We start from the raw sequence: 6738 nt of genomic DNA on the forward strand, positions 1-6738 counted from the left end.
AAAATACCGAACAAAGTTAGAACATTACAAGTCTCGAGACCGCGAGTAGCGAGTTTGTCTTCACATTACAAGTCGATATATCGACCATCTAAACTACCATCACATATAGAAGAGAGGTGCGGTCATCACGATGAGCATAATCGCAATGAAACTGGTCTTCATCCGGTTCCTCCAACGCTCCCTCCTGTCTCCCGCTAGATAGCGCGTGTATCTAACTTCCGCCTCCGCCCTTGTGATGTACCCTTTGTAACTGTTACCGCTGAATCGGTGAACCTGTCTCCAACACTCCTCCCAGTCGTCGTAGACTCCTGGAACCTTACCCTTGTACACGACATACGACGGCATCTCTATGCACTAGCCAAAGAAAACGTTAGTACCAATTCACAGAGACATACAAGAACTAGCGTGAATAACTGACCTTTGAAGCATCTTCACATGCTTGTTCCAGCACTGCAAGTTGAGCTCCCCAACTAACAAGTGTTATATCACTTCCTTTGTGGATCACCAAAAGTATAAAGATTGCATAAATATTTTTGGGTTCCCTCGTCACAAAAACAATACGCAGGATGGAGATATACGCACTTCCGCCTGGGATAAAGGAAGCATATAGTCCCCCTGAGGAACTTCTTCAACAGACAAACGGTACAGCCACTGTTAAGAGAGGAAAGCTGCTTGTAAGAGCATTCCAAATAATCAATTCAATATTGTCCATCAGCTGTTCTCTTGCGCTTATTCTACCAGATGGATATACCAGATGGATATATACGAGTCTTAACGAACTGAGAAACTTCATTCAAATTTTTGCTCTACCTTTGGCTCGAAAAATATGACTGGGTTTGGGTCACGAATGCTGGCCAGCAAAAGTCCCTTGGCCTCACGTGGACTCCGAGGTATGACAACCTGAAATAGCATTTTTCTTAGTACTTAGGAAACAAGAACATAAATTTCTGTACACAATTTCAGAAATGTCGTAGAGCGTCAAACAGGAGTACGAGAAAATGATGCTTGATATTGTTATACTACCTGATTTTACAAATAAAAATCTTAGTCAACTAGGCAATGTGGTTTCCACTTGTATCCTAACTATTTACTATAAATGATTACAAATATTGGCAGAGAGCGTTAGATATACAGACTAACCTTTAGGCCAGGAACATGGCAGAAGAAAGCCTCTGGTGACTCCATATGGAGATCGAATTGTTAAACCTAGAAAATAAGGGATGACAACTTCAGGATGTTTCACTATTAAACAATATGAAAATCAGCATGGGACATGGAACGATCCCTTTCAAAATGGGAAACAATTTTTTTTTCTGCAGGGAAAAATGGTTACCTCCATAGTTAAATTCATTTCCACTTCGGTATCTGAATTTAGCGGCTTCGTTGACAATCTGCATCAGAAGTGGTATGAACAGGTTGGAACAAGACATTGATCAAATTTATATAAATTGAGTCAACTTGACAATGTTCAAGAACTAAAATGGTTTTATAACTGAATGCGATAGTGACAATGCAGATTCCAGAGTCCACTAAGAAAGTGAAGCTCCAATAATCTCGGGCAACAAGTAGACAAGGTACTTCCATCAACTAAGATAACACAGTAATATAATGCAGTCTATATAGCAACCATTTAAAAGTGTCTGCTGTCCATAAGGAAAGAACTCTTGTAGGTAAAATAATCCTGAATGGAATCAGAGACATACCTGATCAAATGCTGGAAAGATATAATCTGCAAACTGGATTTCAGCAATAGTTCTATTGTCCTGCATGTTGAAGATAAGAAAATAATATGAGGCTTCCATTGCGAAGATGATAGAAGTGAATAGTGATTCCTTCACTTGCAAAAGGTTACTCAGTGACGCAAGATTGTAAGGTTCCCTTATTTTCCAGTGAAAGGTGGATTGTAAGGCTTCTGTTCCATGTAAATATTTTGACTGGAATTAATGATGTATGATAAATTACATATGACATATCCATTCTCCCATCCAAAGGAATCTTTAGGCTCCACAAATTCAAGCGACATAAATCATAATTACTAATAAGATGTATGTTTCCTAAATGCAGTACTTGCAAAAAACTTATTAACAAATTACTATTGGTAAACCAAGGAACCTAAAATGTATTTTTACAAGAAAACTTCAATTTTGTCTTTGACTCACTATTGCTGCTAAGCCAATAGCAAATCTGGCAATACCATGTTTGAGAAGGACTGATCACTGGTCAGAAGAGGGCATATAGCATGCGCAAGCACATTTAAGGCATATACAAGTGCACTAGAATGCATGAAAACACGTCTGAATGTCAGGAAAAAATAATCCAAGAACAAATAATGACAGAACGATAATACACCTACATCATGACACATAATTTCAACTCCAACTCTTGTGTACAGTTTCATAAACAAATCAGGAAAGATAAATCAGACAGTGAATAGTACAAAATTCAGATCTGGTCCATCGTTTTTGTTTCCAGAGTTATTTGTTGGTTTTATAATTTTTCCCAGAACACGTGTAATGCTGAATTAAGGACTTACTGCACTACTACACCTAAGCCATACGAACTTCAGCATAGTGAACTCAAATGTATGTCTGTAGTCAAGCATAGCAGACTGTAAACACTATTTTTTTTCTTTCACATTTTGCCGTAGTGTTGCCGTAAACTTAAGCGGGTACGGCAAGTAAAGATGCACCTGTTCACACAATGGCGTATTGAATACTCTCTGTTTCCCGAATCGTTCGGCTAGCCGTGTCGTGCAGCGGAAGACGCCGCCGAAACCCACATCCTCTCCAAAGACGTAAGAGCTGTAAAAATGGAACTCATCTTCAGTTCACTAGATTAACGTTGATAGCCGGATGTATTATTTATAGCAGAAAGGAAATGCCAAATCGTCAGGTGATACAGAAGGCGATGTGGAGCGTCGGCCTCTCCTATGAGGAGGATGTGCGTGCCTCACCGCGGGTCGGTGTCGAGCGCGATGTGTAGCTCCTTGTTGGCGACGGAGGGGGGCGGACCTGCTTGGGCAGGTCCGGGGCGGCGGCGACGGCAGAGGATCAGCGCTGCAGGGGCGTAGGAAGGGGCGCTGCCGGTGGAGAGGACGAGGACGGCGTGGGTCTTGCAGGGGGCTTGAGGTGGCGACCGAGGACGGTGAGGTCGGGGAGGTGGTGTTCCTCCGCGGTGGCGGAGCTAGGGTTCGGGGAGACGGCGGGCGCTGCTGGGCGGTGTGGAAAGGGGGTAGGGGGAGGCCGCGGGAGAAGAGATGAGGGCGCGAGGGCAGCCGGCTTAGGAATGGCGCACCCCAAGCGGTGCGCCATTAGAATGTTTTTTTTATATAGTAATGGCGCATTTATATGAGGTGCGCCTTCTCTACGTTGTTAACCTCCGAAGTAGTAGCGCAGTGGTGCTTGGGTTTTGCCTCCTAGCAGGAGGTGGCGGGTTCGAATCCTCTTCCCCCCTCTTTTTTTTCCTTTTATTTTTTTGGACGGCACTACTAGTTGTCTAGTGTTTAGTTGTGTCCATCTTTAATTCACTACTAGTTGTCCAGTGTTTAGTTGTGTCCATCTTTTTTTCCTTTTTTTTGGACGGCACTACTAATTGTCAACTATTTTTACATCTTAGTTGTTCAGTGTTTAGTTGTGTCCATCTTTAATTCATGTAGCTTGTCAGAAAAAATCACATACTAGTACATGGCATTTGTATTGTGCCGAGTTGCCATTTTATTTATATAGCTTGCCAAAATAATTATACCAAATTATCATAATTATATGTTGTACTTGCTTACTTGATTAATTATGTTTAAAAATACATATTTAGTCATATGAAAAATACCTAGCTATCAGGTTTAAACCTTTGTAATCCTAACAAGTAGATGCCTATGAATAGGAGTTGAATCTTGTGAATAGGTGTTCTAGTGGTAAGTATGCCGACGGCGGCGGCGGTGGAGCGGGGGAGGGTGCGGGGGGTGTGGGGGGTGCTCGGCGGCGAGGGGGATCTTGCGAGGGGTGATAGCGATCGAGATGGGGGAGATCGAGATCGAGTGTCCTCATGAATATTCAATATTTTTTCATATTGAATATGAAGAAATATCATCAAATTTGAAAATGTCGAAATACAATCGAGAAATGAAGGCTACAATTTAAATACAATCAATATTAGCTAGCTGTTTGTTCACAATCTTCTTGCCCTTATTTTTCGTAAATGGAGTTCTTCTCTTGAACGGACGTCCTTTAGGTAGGGTGGTCCCGCTTCTTCTTGTGGTGTATGATGGTACTTCATCATCGTCGTCATGTTCCATCTTCGGGTCGCCGTACTTGTCGAAGTCTTGCTCACTGGCGACTCTATCCATTCCGATGATCTTCCTTTTGCCTCTCCTCACGACAACACGACTGGGCTTTGGCGGGTCGGTAATGAAGAAGCATGACCAATACCCATGGCTCATTTTTCGCGGTGACGTTTGCGCCCGCGGTCTTGGATTTGGCTTGGGGTATAACCATGGTGGTGAAATACCGGTCTTCTTTTATGACGGTCTTGGCCCATCTGACACGGAACATCGGGACCTTCTCTCCAATGTAGCTCAGCTCCCAGATCTCCTCGATCCTTCCGTAGTATCTGTCCTTGTCGTTACCGGTGTAGGATTCCATCGTTACCCCGGAGTTCTGATAACCATCGCTCTTCATGTCCTTTCCCTCGGTGTAGAATGTGTAGCCGTTGATATCGTACGCCTCATATGTCATCAGGTTGTGCTCGGTGCCCTGTGACAAGGCGAATATGAGTTGTTCTTCCGCGGAAGAATCCTCATGTAAAGGGTACGACAGAAGCTTCTGCTTGAACCAACGCGTGAAACATGAGTTGTGCTCTTTGATTATATCTCCATCCGTCCTCTATTGGCCTCGGTCATTGTACGTCTTCTCAATAAAGGTTTTGTGCTCTACGACCCAAGGATCGACCATGTCTATGTGTTGTAGCGCGACTAGGTTTGCTCTTTCAAAGTCGGCGAGTCGACCCTCGAAGTCGACATGCATTTCGTGGCGACCCTCACGGTGACCCCATCCTGCGAGCCTGCCGAGGTGCCTGTTGACGGGCAGACCAACGGGGTTCTCGATGCCTAGATAATTCGTGCAATAGGAGATGCACTCTTCGGTCAGAAAGCCCCTGGCTATGCTTCCCTCTGGACATGACATGTTGCGAACGTATCCTTTGATGACACCATTCATCCTTTCGAACGGCATCATGCTGTGCAGGAACGTCGGCCCGAGTTGGATGATATCCTCCACGATATGGACCAGCAGATGCACCATAACGTCGAAGAATGCGGGCGGGAAGTACATCTCAAGCTCTTGCGTTATCCGTCTGCTTGAGAAGCAGCTCTTGAATATGAGGGTCCTGCACCCAGGCCATCGATGGTCCATCGTCGTCTACTCCGGCATCTTCATCTTCATGATCATGCCCTTCGTCTGCTCCGGCATCTTCCTCATCATCATGTCCGGCATCTTCTACATGATGACTGTGTCCTGGAGATTCTTCGTCTTCTCGCCCGCCCTCGCCGCGGTTGTCTTGCTCATGCCCTTCCTCATTTCTTTCCCGACCCCATGGTCGACTTCATAATCATCTTCATTACCTTGCCACCGATAGCCATCCATGAAACCACGCAAGAGCAGGTGGTCCTGCACCTTTACAGAATCCGGGTCCATAAGGCTCTTCAGCTTGCATCTTCGACATGGACATCTTATCCCCGTCTCGTTCTTTTGAAGCATCTCGGCCTTCGCGGAGCTCAAAAACCTATTCACGATGCCTTCGGTCATCGTGCGGACCATGGTCGCCTGCGGGGTAGAGCAAAACGATATTTTAAAACCAAAATTTTTTTTGGCATGACTTTGCCTAAAAATAGGACAAAAAAGAATACATAGTGCCACATTCTCGCCGAAACGGAAATGAATCAACATTCCGGGAAAATATTGGCAACTATCGCATTTCAAATACCGGTACCTGCAAACACAAACATATATGCAACACCACAAACATATGCAACACCACAAACATACGTAGATCTAGCTAGGCCATAAAAAGTGCATGTGCACGTTGTTGGAGGGAGAAAAAAGTAGATCTACAACATAAAAGCTTTCCCCTTACTTACCTATCAAAAAAAGGTAATTTAACCACTTAATTTGGGTGAATCTATGGTGCAAATGAGGTGAGGAGGAGGAGGCACCCGAGACAAGCTTGGAGGAGGAGGTGGAGAGAATGAAAGTGGGGAAAGTGAGTGTGGCAGGTGGCTGTCCAAAATATCTAGCTGGTCCCAGGTTACTAATGGCGCACCACCTACATATGCGCCATTAGTAACCCTAGTTACTAATGGCGCACCTCCTCTGGTGCGCCATTAGTAGTTCTGTAAAAAAAAAGTAGTGGCGCACCACCAACAGATGCGCCATTAGTAACACTGGTTACTAATGGCGCACTAGCTTTGGTGCGCCATTAGTAGTTTGCAAAAAAAACCAATTTTTTTATAGTAGTGGCGCACTACTAACAGATGCGCCATTAGTAACCAGGTTACTAATGGCGCACCAGGTGCTGGTGCGCCATTAGTAGTTTTCCAAAATAAAATAAAATAAAAATAATATAGTAGTGGCGCACCGAGAGTGTGATGCGCCATTAGTATCCACCACACTAATGGCACACCTCACATGGTGCGCCATTACTATATAGTAGTGGCGCACTGCTTGTGTGGTGCGCCATTAGTATCTA

The 6738-nt window shown here is 44.4% G+C and overlaps 1 pseudogene; it reads right to left on the reverse strand.

Moving 5' to 3' along the window:
- Positions 1–321: 321 nt before the first annotated feature.
- LOC123405278 lies at positions 322–5750 on the reverse strand (annotated as a pseudogene).
- Positions 5751–6738: the final 988 nt, after the last annotated feature.

The sequence above is a fragment of the Hordeum vulgare genome, chromosome 6H, assembly GCF_904849725.1.
Source record: "Hordeum vulgare subsp. vulgare chromosome 6H, MorexV3_pseudomolecules_assembly, whole genome shotgun sequence".
In the NCBI taxonomy this organism is placed as follows: Eukaryota; Viridiplantae; Streptophyta; class Magnoliopsida; order Poales; family Poaceae; genus Hordeum; species Hordeum vulgare.